This window comes from Scyliorhinus torazame, chromosome 1 (genome assembly GCF_047496885.1).
Source record: "Scyliorhinus torazame isolate Kashiwa2021f chromosome 1, sScyTor2.1, whole genome shotgun sequence".
In the NCBI taxonomy this organism is placed as follows: Eukaryota; Metazoa; Chordata; class Chondrichthyes; order Carcharhiniformes; family Scyliorhinidae; genus Scyliorhinus; species Scyliorhinus torazame.
The window spans coordinates 369,983,027-369,998,290 of record NC_092707.1 but is presented as its reverse complement, the minus strand read 5'-3'; the positions used below and the strand labels follow the sequence as shown (position 1 = coordinate 369,998,290).

At 47.8% G+C, this 15,264-nt stretch overlaps 1 protein-coding gene and 1 pseudogene across 1 annotated transcript in view; one reads left to right on the top strand and one right to left on the bottom strand.

Annotated features, from left to right (window-relative positions):
• Window positions 1-15,264, top strand: part of LOC140426516 (ALK tyrosine kinase receptor-like) — a 1,637,280-nt gene that overhangs the window by 298,051 nt on the left and 1,323,965 nt on the right. The gene's annotated exons all lie outside the window — the stretch shown is intronic.
• LOC140429205 (cryptochrome-1 pseudogene) lies at window positions 12,197-13,057 on the bottom strand (annotated as a pseudogene).

Here is a 15,264-nt window from a genome sequence, read left to right as displayed (position 1 = left end):
TTTGATTCCTTCTGTCAGTTCTCCAGTTTCCACACTCTGCCGTGGAATTGATGGGTTGAGTATTGCTTAAGGGATTTAATAGGGGATTTTGCAGGAGTTTACAGTTTTCAGACTGGCTGCTCAGTTGTGCTTTTATTGCAACACACCTGAGCTCCAAGAATGTCCCCTGAATGTTACAGTATGTCCGTACAAGCTTGCTAAATCCAAAGAAAAATGTTCATTCTAGTTTCTTGCTCACCGTAAGTCAAACCCTTTGGTTGTTCACATATTCTGGCGTTAATTTGATGGCGCTGATTTTCTAGTCCCTGAGCTGTGTACACTGAAATCTAGAACACAACTCAGAAACCTATTTGAATACACAAACTTGTGACTTACTGCTAAATGTTTCTTCCTTCCTAGTGTTGTTAAAAACAAATGCCGAGACACTATTGATTGGTGGTTCCACAGCAACTCTAGGGAAAATTAAATACTCAAAAAGTCCTCTGTGATAAAATATAGTAAATGCAATTTGTTCACAATGATAGATCTTCCTGTACCTTCCAATCAAAATGTATGCAGAGGCAAGATTGTGGATTAATGTTGACTAGTATTGGCTTAGTACTCACACATGTATCCTAATCTAAACTAACAGTGACAATCTGAATCCCATTACACACAATAGCTAAGTACAAGTAAAAGAAAATGCTCCTTTCACTTTTTGCCTCACCCTCTTCTCCTCATAATGATTTCTGAGATGCCCTTCTCCTAGTTCAGGTCACTTCCCTTTGTGGATGCCATTGATACAGATTTTGGACTGCTGAGGATTATTACCATCAACCACTGCGTTAAGGGGTAGGTTTACAAGTGCATGGTTCTATAGTGTAAGGTTAAGTAGCCATAGTCCCAGATGACCATAGGCTGCAGGTGGCAGAAATTTGAAATAAAAAAGGAAAATACTGGGAACATGACAATGAAAATCACAGGGTTAACATTTCAGGTCGACAAACGGTTAATATTGGCCCCATACCTTTCTCTTCCCAGCATTGCTGCCTACTGAGTGTTACCAACATTTTCAGTTTTGAGTGCTGAGAACAACTCTTTCCGCCCTCTGTGCTCACCATGTCAAATCAATGAATAACAGATATAAATCAGCTGGACTGATTTGCTTGCTTCAGGTGCTGGATTATCTGTCCTTAAGGGTCTAACGTAGCCTTGGGCTGTAGCCTTGTTCAAAAACGTGTTTTATTTATTATACAGTCTTTCACCTCAGGATAGCTGACGTGCTTCACAGTGCATCAGACGTGCCGCCACTTTTGTCATGTAGAAAATTGCAGCCAAATTGCATCCAACAATGTTCCACAAATGAGGTAGTGATCATATAACTTACTTTTTTAATGATGCTGGTTGAGGGACAGATATTGGTCAGCACCCCAGGACGGACACCATTCCTGTGCTTTGCTTGGCATCATGGGATATTTTGTGTTCACCTGAGAGGGCAGATGGGATTTTTCTTTCAGAACTGCGTTGAAATGTTAGCTTGGATTTTCTGCTCAAGTTCCTGGAATACTGCATAAGCTTCTAACTCAGAGGTGAGAGTTAGAATCATAAAATCTCTACAGTGCAGAAGAAGGCCATTCGGCCCTTTGAGTCGGCACCGACACTTAGAAAGAGTAACCCGACCTAGGCCCATACACCCGCCCTTTCCCCATAACCTAGTAACCCCACCTAACCTTTTGGACACTTCCACCAACTGAGCCAACTGCGATAGAAATTAAAGTTTTATTGATGATAATGATACATAAAATATCATGTCATTGCACATGTATAGGAATGCCATTACTAGAGTGACAAGGAAAATTACCTTTTGTTTAATACACAAGCCACTAATAAGATATTAAATGCCCAATTGCTGCTGACATGTGCCCCTAGGCACTATCGTTCCCTGCATTTCTAACAGACTTTGTAACTTTGAAATAAAGTTTTGCTCTCTCTATCCAATAGGAGCTGTGCGGGACTGGATATTCCAACAGCCTTCAATCACTTGATAGCCCAGCAACTTCAATGTTTATGTCTGTTTCTCAAATCAATGTAAACCATGACCCACTGCGCACACTCCTTCGATCAATGCTCTTTTCAGACAGTGCTAAATATTTGTAGTGGGTCTTTAAAGACAATCTTGATTGGTAATCAAAAACAAACCTCCCACCAATATGGGCCATTTTGGGTCCATTGTTACACTGGATCGGTTCGTACCACCTTAGCTGTGGGGTGTGTCAGAACAATTTTAACGTATTACCTGTGACGATTCATATGCGTATGTTTGTGTGTTTTTCTTACCCTTGGAGTGAGTGAGTCATTTTTAAATTGGGGAGGCAGTGGCGTAGTGGCATTGGCGCTGAACTAGTAATCCAGACATGCAGGGTAATGCTCTGGGGACCCAGGTTGGAATCCCACCATGGTAGATGGGGAAATCGGAATTCAATAAAAAAATCAGGAATTAAAAGTCTAATGATGACCATGAAACTGTCGTCGATTGTTGTAAAAGCCCATCTGGTTCACTAATGTATTTTAGGGAAGGAAATCTGTCGTCCTTACCTGGTCTGACCTACATGTGTCTCCAGACCCACAGCAATGTGGTTGACTCTTAAATGCCCTCAGGGATGGGCAATAAATGCTGGCTCGGCCACTGACGCCCACATCCTGCGAAGGAATAAGAAAAACCAGCAGCAAGCCTTTTGTATGTTTTTTTAAAGATGAGTTTATTTTCCACATCTTTGCCCTGGAAGTTGCTGAAGAAAACTACCCACTCACATTCTTCCACACATGCAGAACTAAGTACAGGTGAAGGTGAAAACAATACATATAAAAATGGAATTGATCTCAGTCTCTGCTTTGAGGCAGGCCTGCTATTTTGTTGTCACATTGTTCTTTTGTCCGAGGTAAAGACTTTAAAATTACGGCTACGTCGCAGCAGTTGTGATGGCTCCTGTAATCGATCTGCAGGAGATTGGTTTTCTCAGGTAAGCTTGAAGATGGAACTAGGTTAGGGGTGTGCAGAGGGGAGGGGGGTTCTTTATTTTTCTTCCAAGTATGGCCCTTTTTTAGGTTTGCTTCTTAGAGCTGTGCTTCTTTGTCCCTCTCTCCCTGCGTGTGGGAATTCTGTCTACCAATAGCAGTTTTCTATATTTGTAAAAGGAGTAAAGATGGCCACTCTGTCATTTGACCCTGGAACAACTGTCAAGTCATCTTCCAAATAAAGCAGTATAATCTTTTTAATTGCAGCCTGATTCCTCCTCCCACCTGCTGTGGTAGTTTTTCACATCTTAAAATTTCTTATCAGTTAATGTCTCTGCGTGTGAGGGAAACCATCAAAGTTGATGGCGTGTATTTACATTTGTCGAGCTCTCATTGAATTCAAAATATCTTTCATGTCTGAGAAAGCATCCTTTCTGTCTCCTCGTGAGATAAGAGAAAAATGGTTGAATCGACAAGAGAAGGTAACTCATTCAGGGTCCATTTTGAAATATAAGGAGCAGTTGACGTGTAGGCGGTTCACAGTATTGTACCAATCGCAGGCAGGCACTGTTCTAAGCTGATTAAAACCACGGTTTACTTCTACTCGTGTCCATGAGTGAATTGATGGTCGCATCAATTTAATCAGCTTAAACACAACTGTGGAAACAGCCCTCAAACCTGATCGACTGGAACTAGGCTGTGGAGGCTAACTACATTTTCTGTATTGCTTCGATACTTCAAGGCCTATCTCGCTGCCTCTTCCACGCCTTACGTCACCGATGAACAGAAGCTGAGCCTCCTCCACGCACGGGTGAGCCATCGCATTTCTGTTCAGCTCGATGAGGCCTCCTCCTATGCAGATGCGCTCGCGATGCTCGAACGCCTATACGTACGGCCCGTGGACGAGGTCTACGTGTGACACATCTTCACTCGCCGCCAGCGCCCGGGGAGTGGCTAGATGACTACCTACGCGATCTTAAAGCCCTCACACGCAACTGGAATTACCAGGCCGTTACAGCCACTCACCACATGGAACTCGCCGTCCGAGACGTCTACGTGGCGGGAGTCCGGTTGAATTCTGTGAGACAGCGCCTGCTTGAAAAGGGGGCCCAGGATTTGGACGACACGGTAAAGTTAGCCACCTCTCTGGAGGTTGCGTTTCAGAGCCTTACTGCGTTCCCGGCTGACCATGCGACCCGTTCGTGGGCCCCCAACCAAAGTCTACCGCAGGCCTGTGCCGCGTGGCCGCCCGCTCATCATGGGGCTATATGTACGGTCAGTCTCAACACCCCCGACAGCACTGCCCGGCCCGCAACGCGAACTGCAGCAGCTGTAGGAGAAAAGGACATTTTAGCCAAAGTCTGCCTGGCCAGGTCTAAGAACTCTAACTCACAGACCAGATCCTCAGGCTCAGAGGCCTGCAGACCCTGTAGGGTGGCAGCGTGTCTGCCGACTCCGCCCCCTTCAGATGCCTCAGCCTCGTGCTATCAGTGGGGGCAGCCATCTTCCAGCCCTCACAGCACGTGCTACTCACGGGGGCCGCACCTTGGCCACCCTCCCACACGCGACCGGCCACGTGCGATCCATCTTCCTCACCGCCCGCCACGCTCGACCAACGGGGGCCACCATCTTGGCCGCCATCTGCTACGCCGCTCAACGCGTATCATCAAGATGGACAGTCACCGCGGGGCCACCCCAGCACCTCCGACCATGCCGCCGGCTACCCGCAGCTCAGCGCGGTCACCCTGGACCAGTCGCGACCCAAGCACCTCCGGAGCTCCATGATGGCCGTCCGGGTTAACGGGTACGAGACACCTTGCCTCTTCGACTCCGGGAGCACAGAGAGCTTCATTCACCCGGACATGGTAAGACGCTGCTCGCTCCCAATTTTCCCGGTGCCACAAACCATCTCCCTCGCCTCTGGGTCGCACTCGGTGCAAATCCAAGGGTGCACTACGGCAACCCTAGCAATACGCTAACTTTAAATTATATGTGCTCCCAGACCTCTGCGCTCCTCTCCTATTGGGACTCGACTTCCAATGTAACCTCAGGAGCCTAACCCTGAAGTTCGGGGGGCCCCTGCCCCCACTCACCATATGCAGCCTCGCGACCCTAAAAGTCGACCCACTCCCTCTCTTTGCAAACCTCACTGCCGACTGCAAGCCAGTCGCCACCAGAAGCAGGCGGTATAGCGTGCAGGACAGGACGTTCATTAGGTCCGAGGTCCAGCGTCTCTTGCGGGAGGGGGGTCATAGAGGCCAGCAAAATCCCCTGGAGAGCTCAGGTGGTGGTCGTCAATACCGGGGAAAGGTTCTGGATGGTGGTTGATTACAGCCAGACCATTAACCAGTTTACGTAACTCAATGCGTACCCCCTTCCCAGGATTGCAGACATGGTAAACCAGATCGCGCACTACCGGGTGTTCTCCACGGTGGATCTGAATTCTGCATACCACCAGCTCCCAATCCGCCCGGAGGACCGCCACTACACGGCTTTTGAGGCAGACGGCCGCCTTTTCCATTTCCTCTGGGTCCCCTTTGGCGTCACGAATGGGGTTTTGGTGTTCCAAAGAGCAATGGACCGAATGGTGGACCAGTACGGGCTGCGGGCCACATTTCCGTACTTGGACAATGTCATCATCTGCGGCCATGATCAGCAGGATCACGACGCCAACCTCCACCGATTTCTCCAAACCGCCCAAACCCTCAATCGCACCTATAACAAGGAGAAATATGTTTTCCGCACAACCAGACTAGCCATCCTCGGCTACGTCGTGAAGAACGGGGTCCTAGGGCCCAATCCTGACCGTATGCAACTCCCTCTCCCTCACTGTCCCAAGGCCTTGAAGAGGTGCCTTGGGTTTTTTTCATATTACGTCCAGTGGGTCCCCAATTATGCGGACAAAGTCCGCCCACTAATCAAGGCCACCATCTTTCCACTGGCAACTGCGGCCCGCCAGGCCTTCAGCTGCATCAAGGCGGACATCGCCACAGCCGCAATGTGCGTGGTGGACGAGTCCGTCCCCTTCCAGGTGGAGAGCGATGCATCAGAGGTCGCTCTCGCCGCCACCCTCAACCAAGCAGGCAGACCGGTAGCGTTCTTTTCGCGTACCCTCACCTCCTCTGAAATTCGACACTCCTCAGTCGAAAAAGAAGCCCAAGCCATCGTGGAAGCCGTGCGGCACTGGAGGCACCACCTCGCTGGTAGGAGGTTTACCCTCGTCACCGACCAACGATCGGTAGCCTTCATGTTCGACAATACGCAGCGGGGCAAAATCAAGAACGATAAGTTCTTGAGGTGGAGGATTGAACTCTCCACCTACAACTACGATATATAACTCAACGAGCCCCCAGATGCCTTGTCCCGCGGCACATGCGACTGCATGCAAGATGACCGACTACGGGCAATCCACAATGACCTCTGCCACTCGGGGGTCACCCGGCTCATCCATTATATCAGGGCCCGCAACCTGCCCTACTCCACCGAGGAGATCAGAGCTATGACCAGAACTATTTGGACTGCCAAATCTGTGCGGAGTGTAAACCGCACTTCTATCGACCGGATAAGGCCCACCTGGTAAAGGCATCCCGGCCCTTTGAACGCCTCAGTATCGATTTCAAAGGGCCCCTCCACACCAATAACCGCAATACATATTTCCTCAACATCATAGCTGAGTTCTCCCACTTCCCATTTGCCATCCCCTGCCCTGATATGACCACGTCCACTGTCATTAGAGCCCTGCATAGTGTCTTCACCCTGTTTGGTTTCCCCAGTTATGTCCACAGCGACAGGGGCTCGTCGTTCATGAGCGATGAACTGCGTCAGTACCTGCTCAGTCAGGGCATTGTCTCGAGCAGGACTACCAGTTGTAACCCCAGGGGAAACGGGCAGGTGGAGAGGGAGAACGCGACGGTCTGGAAGACCTTCCTACTGACCCTGTGGTCCAGGAATCTCCCAGTTTCTCACTGGCAGGAGGTCCTCCCCGGTGCGCTCCACTCTATCAGGTCCCTCCTTTGCACGGCCACAAACGAGACTCCTCATGACCACTTGTATGTTTTCCCTCGGGGAGCTACCTCAGGGGCCTCACTTCCATCCTGGCTGAAGACATCGGGACCAGTCCTCCTCCGAAAACACGTCAGGAGTCATAAGACCGACCCTCTGGTAGACAGGGTCCAGCTCCTACAGTCCAACCCACAATATGCTTATGTCGAACACCTCGATGGCCGACAAGATACCGTCTCCCTCCGGGATCTGGCGCCCGCAGGCCCCACCACCACCATCACCGCAGCCGCCCCACTATATCCTGCCCAACATACCATGTCCAGCGCCCCCGCCTCTATAAGGCTCCCGCACTCCCTCCCGTCCGCCACACCGGTCCACAGGAATGAAGCTCCAGAAGAGACGCTCCCAGAGTCCACGCCTGTGCCCGCACCGGCCCCACTTCCACTGCCAGCACGGATGAGCCCGACACCCGGACCAGCAGCAACACCAGTGCTTCGGCGATCGCAGCACACAATCCGTGCGCCGGACCGGCTGAACTTATGAGCCCGTCACCCCCGCCGGACTTCATTTTTTTTAACAGGGGGTGAATGTGGTGAATGTATAGTGCTAGTAATTCACCAGTGTATTAGTATCATGTTCTGCCATTGTGCTACAGCCATGTTATGTTGTTGACCTTGTAGGCTCCACCTATGGGCCATTGTGTGGCTTCACCCACAGGGGGATATGTTGGGGCATGTACGGGCTCTGCCCATGGCTCCTCCCCTTGAAAGGAAGTATAAAGAGCAGTTGACGTGTAGGCGGTTCACAGTATTGTACCAGTCGCAGGCAGGCACTGTTCTAAGCTGATTAAAACCACGGTTTACTTCTACTCGTGTCTTTGAGTGAATTGATGGTCGCATCAAGGAATACTAGGACTTAGAGTGTTATTGGCCAGAGTAGGTTTCATACTTGCTGTTCGCTTGCTGTTCGGCCTTGGGAATTGTCACAAAGAAACCTTCGGTTCTGCTTGCGTTATCCGTCCTCATCCTCTCTTACATTTTGCTCCTTCTATCACCGAGATTGCTTTCTAATTTCCCCTGCAGCAACGTTGACAGTAGCTTGAGGGGAATGATGCAAATTTTATGCCATTGCTTTTGTGTATTCAAGCTGCATTACTCTTACACACAACCTGCCAACATTTTGAACTGGTGCTGCCTCCAGTATGAAGCTGGAGACAGGTTTAAGCATTATTCTTTTTAAGATGTAACGCATGTCCCAGGAATCCTTCCTAGATCCTTGTAAATTCTGGCTAGAAAACAACACTGTTGCTATCATGTCACCATGTCATCAACTGTCTTAATGATGTTGATGGTGATAATAATGATGGCCACTGGTTGGTGGCCTGACAAACCTTCATTCCGCAGACGTGCCTGCCACCTCATTGAAATAATACTTGGGAGCTGGAGAGATCAGTAGTTTATCAAACTAATGGTTACATTTTAGGACTTAAGTGATGGGGTGAAAACCTCTCACTCGGCTAGATGTAAGCATAATAAGTGAAATGGGTTGGTGAAAATCGCATTTCAGTTTGCTGATCTGCATGGACAGCTCAGGACAAAATTACTTATAATTTGTGCTTCACAAGGATATTTAAACTCGATTTAAACTAGTATGGCAGGGGGGTGAGAACCAGAGCATTAGCTTAGAAGCTGACATAACTGAAGGGGAAATAGAGAACAAAAATAAGAGAAAAACATCACCCTCAGGCAGAGCAAAAAAGGTGACAAGTGTGAAAAGGGAGATGGTCAATGCTGGACTGAGGGTGTTGTACCTAAATGCGTGCAGTTATACGGAACAAGGTAAATGAGCTTGTTGCGCACATTGAAATTGGCCGCTACGATGTTCTGGGTATCACAGAGACATGGCTGCAAGGGGATCAGGGCTGGGATCTAAATATACAAGGATATGTGTCCTATCAAAATACAGGCAGATGGGCAAAGGGGGCGGGGTTGCATTGTTAGTAAGGAATGAAGTTAAATCGATAGCGAGGAGCGATATAGGATCAGAAGGCATAGAATCTCTGTGGGTAGAGTTGAGGAATCGCAAAAGTAAAAAGTACCGGATGGGAGTTATTGGCAGGCCCCCTAGCAGTAGTCAGGGTGTGGGGCAGAAAATAAATCAGGAGATAGAGTAACATTGTAAAAAGACAATATCATAACTATCATAGGGGACTTCAATATGAAGGTGGATTGGGAAAATCGGGTTGGTAGTGGATCCCAAGAAAAGGAATTTGTGGAATGTCCAGGAGATTTTTTTTGGAGCAGTTTGTGACAGAGCCCACTAGGGAACAGGCAATTCTGGATTTAGTGATGTGTAATGAGGCAGGCTTGATTAGGGAATTTAAGCTGAAGGAACCCTTCAGGAGCAGCGACCACAATATGACCAAATGTACCCTGATGTTTGAGAGGTAGGAGTTGGAATCAGATGTAACGGTATTACAATTAAATACGGGTAACTACAAAGACATGAGGAAGAAGCTGGCCAGAGTTGATTGGAAAAGGAGCCTAGCAGGGAAGACAGTGGAACAGCAATGGCTGGCGTTTTGGGGGGTTATTCGGGAGGCACAACAGAAATTCATCCCAAGGAGGAGGAAACATGCTAAGGGGAAGACAAGGCATCTATGGTTGACGAGGGAAGTCAAGGACAGCATAAAAACAAAAGAAAAAGGATACAAAGTGGCGAGAATTAGTGGAAAACCAGTGGATTGGGAATCCATTTAAAGCAAGCAGGGGACAACTAAAAAAGCAATAAGGGGAGAGAAGATGAAATATGAGCGCAAGCTAGCGAATAGTATAAAATAAGATAGGAAGAGATTTTTTCAATATATAAAAGGTAAGAGAGAGGCAAAAATGGACATTGGACCACTGGAAAATGTGGCTGGAAAAGTAATAATAGGCAACAAAGAAATGGCAGAGGAACTGAATAGTTACTTCGTATCAGTCTTCACGGTGGAAGACAACAATGGGATGCCAGAGCTCCAGGAGAATGCGCAGGTAGCGGTGAGTGCAGTGGCCATCACTAAGGAAAAGCTTCTGGGGAAACTGAAAAGTTCTGAAGGTGGATAAATCAACTGGACCAGATGGACTACACCCCAGGGTCCTAAAAGAGATAGCTGAGGAGATTCTGGAGACATTGGTGGAGATCTTTCAGGAATCACTGGAGACAGGAAGGGTCCCAGAGTACTGTAAAGTGGCTAAAGTAACACCACTGTTTAAGAAGGGAGGGAGGCAGAAGGTGGGAAATAATAGGCCAGTTAGCCTGACTTCGGTCGTTGGTAAGATTTTAGAGTCCATTATTAAAGATGAGATCGTGGAGTACTTAGAAGTGCATGATAAAATAGGACTGAGTCAGCAAAGCATTGTCAAAGGGAGGTCATGTCTGACAAATCTGTTAGAGTTATTTGAGGAGCTAACAAGGAGGTTAGACTAGGAGAGCCAGTGGATGTGATTTATTTAGATTTCCAGAAGGCCTTTGGCAAGGTGCTGCATAGGAGATTGTTAAATAAGTTAAGAGCCCATGGTTTTAAGGGTAAAATCCCGGCATGGATAGAGGATTGGCTGACTGGCAGGAGGCAAAGAGTGGGGATAGAGGGATCTTTTTCAGGATGGCAGCCGGTGACTAGTGGTGTGCCTCAGGGGCCTGTGCTGGGACAACAATTTTTCACAATATACATTAATGATCTGGAAGAAGGAACTGAAGGCACTGTTGCTAAGTTTGCCGATGATACAAAGATCTGTAGAGAGGCATGTAGTATTGAGGAAGCACGGGGGCTGCAGGTATTTGGACAGGCTAGCAGAGTGAGTAATGAAGTGGCAGATGAAATACAATGTGGAAAAGTGTGAGGTTATACACTTTGGAAGGAGGAATGGAGGCATAGACTATTTTCTAAATGGGGAAATGCTGAGGAAATCAGAAGCACAAAGGGACTTGGGAGTCCTTGTTCACAATTCTCTTCAGGTTAACGTGCAGGTTCAGTCGGCAGTCAGGAAGGCAAATGCAATGTTAGCATTCATGTCGAGAGGGCTAGAATACAAGACCAGGGATGTACTTCTGAGGCTGTATAAGGCTCTGGTCAGACCCCATTTGGAGTATTGTGAGCAGTTTTGGGCCCCATATCTAAGGAAAGATGTGCTGGCCTTGGAAAGGGTCCAGAGGATGTTCACAAGAATGATCCCTGGAATGAAGAGCTTGTCGTATGAGGAATGATTGAAGACTCTGGGTCTGTACTCGTTGGAGTTTAGAAGGATGAGGGGGAATCTTATTGAAACTTACAGGATACTGCGAGGCCTGGATTGAGTGGACGTGGAGAGGATGTTTCCACTTGTAGGAAAAACTAGAACCAGAGGACACAATATCAGACTAAAGGGACGATGCTTTAAATCAGAGATGAGCAAGGCTGTGGAAGCCAAATCACTGAGTGTCTTTAAGACAAAGATAGATAGGTTCTTGATTAATAAGGGGACCAGGGGTTATGGGGAGAAGGCAGGAGATTGGGGATGAGAAAAATATCAGCCATGATTAACATTGATTGATTGATTGATTGAATTATTGTCACGCTTTTCAAGGTACAGTGAAAAGTATTGTTCTGCCTGCAGTCCAGGTAGATTTCTCCAAACATAAATACATTGAACATACTTTAATAATCATAGAACATGCTGTAATAATGGTTATAAAAGATGTAGGATGGGGATCTGCAGGGGAGAGCTGGCAGAGAGACGTCAAGCTCCAAACCATGTTGGAAATTTAAAAAAATAATTAAATCCATCCGCAGCCCGTTGTTTGAATAAAGAACAAAGAACATTACAGCACAGGAATAGGCCCTGCGGCCCACCAAGCCTGTACTGATCCAGATTCTTTATTTAGACCTACTACTTATTGCCCAAATGATCTGTATCCCTCCTTTCCCCCCCCCCCCATTCATGTGTCTATGAAGATACATCAAATGTTATCATGCCTGCCTCCACCACCTCCACTGGCAATATGCTCCAGGCGCCCACCATCCTCTGTGTGAAAAACTTCCCCCTCTCAGCTTGAACCTGTGTCCCTTGTAATTGAGTCTTCCACCCTGGGAAAAACCTTCTGACTGTTCACCCTGTCCATACCTCTCGTAATTATGATTATCCTGTACTGTACATTTCTTTGTTCTTTGTTCTTTATTCAGTCAGGAAAAGGGAGAGCTGGTCCAATTCCCTTCTAGTTGGCCTCCTTGGCTCAGTATTTTTGATATAAGCTTGAAGTAGAAGACCCGACAGGATGGACAACCAAATCAAAGATAGCGACTGAGGCCTGAGGGACTTTCCAGCAGTGAAAAGGCATTCATTCTGGGTCTTTCAAAGCTTGCTACCCATGCCTTTCTTTCCAGATGATTCTCCAGTCGAGTTAAGGCCTCTGTTTCTCCACCTGGCCACACAGCAAAATGCAGACCTCCAGTATCAAAACCAAACTCCTCCAGCGATGGGACGCCAGATATCTCATTATGATTATCCAACACCAATATTGTATATTTTCCAAGTCTTCCCTCTCACTCATGGTTTCTACTGATGGCTCTGGAGAGTCCAATTGACTGGAACTATTTATATGTTAGTGGGGGTTGTCCTCCATTCAACTCAATTGTTTTATCTAGGTCTGACAATGTGTGTGAAATCTTGACAATGTTCTCAACTACAGTTTCACTAGCTAGCTTCTTAATGACTGCATCTCGTTCCTTACCAAATGGCTCCGAATCATACTCGAATGTCAAACCCTTAATATTCCATTCCTTGAAAAGCCTGGGAAAGACATCAGCAGTTTGCCCAGGTATAATAAACAACTGGGAGCTTAGTTCCAGAAGGCAATTAGGTCTTCCAGACATTGCAACAGGAATAGCCAGCGGTTCACACCAATGTTGGACGATCCGGCAAACCAAGGGTCGAGGATGTAGACGCAACGGCCGGTTTCCATTGTCCTGCAGAGCCTCCCTAAGCGCCGGATTGCTGTGCAGCCGGAGTCCCTTATAGAACCAGCGAATGGAGTTTGTCTCCATGTGGCTGGATGAGGGGACACACTGCTGACAAACATACACTGACCAAGGTGTCAAGCTGGCATTTTTTGCACTATGGGGATCGGACCCGGGGTTGTCCTGAACAGGTGCGGGGGGTGGGGGAGGCCAAGAACTCCCTTATACGTGAGTTGGGGCTTGCGTGGGGTCGCATTGGGCAGGGGCAGGTCGACAGATTGGGGCACCATTTAAAAATGGCGTCTCAATCTCTCCCTGCACTCAGGAGTTCCAGTGAGCGGAGCTCCTCTGTACAAAACAATGGGACTAAGTGCGGCCTCGGCGGCAGATTCCCCGCTGAGAGCCTCGATTTACCCGAATGGCCGTTCGATACCGTGGTGTTTCTCTGCACTCGAAGTGCCGGAGAATAGCTAATCGTGGTGCTCTGATCCAACAGCAGAGTCAATGATCCTGGAGAATAGTGAGGAAGGGTGAACAAAACTTGGAAAAGGTTCAAAATCTTCAAATTAATGGCATGATAAGCAGGCAACAGTGGGCAAATTCCATTTCTAGAGACCCCAGATTTCCAGAAACCCCACAATCTGGGTTCAAGGTCTGTGCTATTCCATGTGGTGACTGGAAGGCAGCAATTGAAAAAAACACTTGGCTGATTAAACATTGTTTCCCAGCAGAAAGAATGCAGTGACCAGCTTATTAGCTACTTCCAGTGTTTATTTTAAACATTCCGCTAGTTTAGGAATGATTGGGACGGCATGCTGGTGTAGTGGTTAGCACTGCTGCCTCACAGTGCCAAGGACCCGGATGCGATTCTGGCCCCGGGTCACTGTCCTTGTGGAGTTTGCACATTCTCCCCGTGTGCGTGAGTCTCACCCCCACAATCCAAAGGTGGTAGGGAAGGTGGATTGGCCACAATAAATTGCCGCTTAATTAGGAAAAAAGAATTGGGTACTCTAAATTTATATTTTAAAAAAGTGTAAGAATGATTTCCAAAAAGGGTTAGCAAAAGTTATCTGTGAAAGGCTAATCAATGCAGTAAAACTTTATTACTGCAACAGCAGTTTAAAAATTAAGGCAAAGCTCCTAAAAGCTGAAACAGCTATGGACCCCACATTCACCATGCCACTCCAATTTGTACATCTGGAAGGACCAAATCAAACACAGAATTGGACACTATGGCAGAAGAGATTTTTAAGATTCAGAATTTCTTCTGGATTGGACAATAAGTCTGAGGCTGACAGCGCCAGGGTCCCAGGATGGAATCCCGGCTTGGGTCGCTGCCTGTGTGGAGTCTGCACGTTCTCCACGTGTCTGCGTGGGTTTCTTCTGGGTGCTCCAGTTTCCTCCCACAAGTCCCGAAAGAAGTGCTTGTTAGGTAAATTGGACATTCTGAATTCTCCCTCAGTGTACCGAACAGGCGCCGGAGTGTGGCGACCAGGGGCTTTTCACAGTAACCTCATTGCAGTGTTAATGTAAGGATACTTGTGACAATAATAAAGATTATAGATTATGTATATAGACAAGTCACTACATTATTGTACTCCATTGAGACAAGTGCAGATGGTGTGATAGGAAGACAAGACATTAATGAAACATCAGACAAATTAGCAGAAGTCTCAAAAGCCTTTGATAATTATTTTAATTTACAGAGAAACCAGAGGCACAATTCAGCATACGCATGAATCAACGGATGAATCACGCAAGAGCCTCAAATCGGGTTGCACGCCAGGCGCTGGGCTGATCGCGAGTTACACGACTCGCTCCGCCCATTGTGATCTGGATCTCGCCCTCACTGGGCGTGATCTAGTTTGGCATATTTAAATACCCGGATGCCGCTTTCACGCAGGGCCGGGGAGTCAACGGCCGCACCTGCGAGACCTCTGTCAGGCTCTGTTTAGCACTGGTTTCCACAAACATGGACAGGCGAGATGGCACCTAGGGGGGTCTTGCAGACCATTAGAGGTGGTTGGGGACAGGACAGGATGGTATCCTGGCACTCACCTTGGCACCCGGGCACATTGGCACTGCCAGGATGCCAGGCTGGCAGTGCCAAGGTGTCCATATGCCAGGATGGCACTGCCTCGGATCAGGTGAGGGTGGGAGTTCCTTGCCCATTAGAGTTCCACGCTGTTGCAGCCCCCGAGAAACACCCTGCTAAATCTGCTCAAAACGTGTGTGAAAACGGAAACCTCATGCTACACAGAGGATAAGAAGAGACTCTTCGCACATAAGGCCAT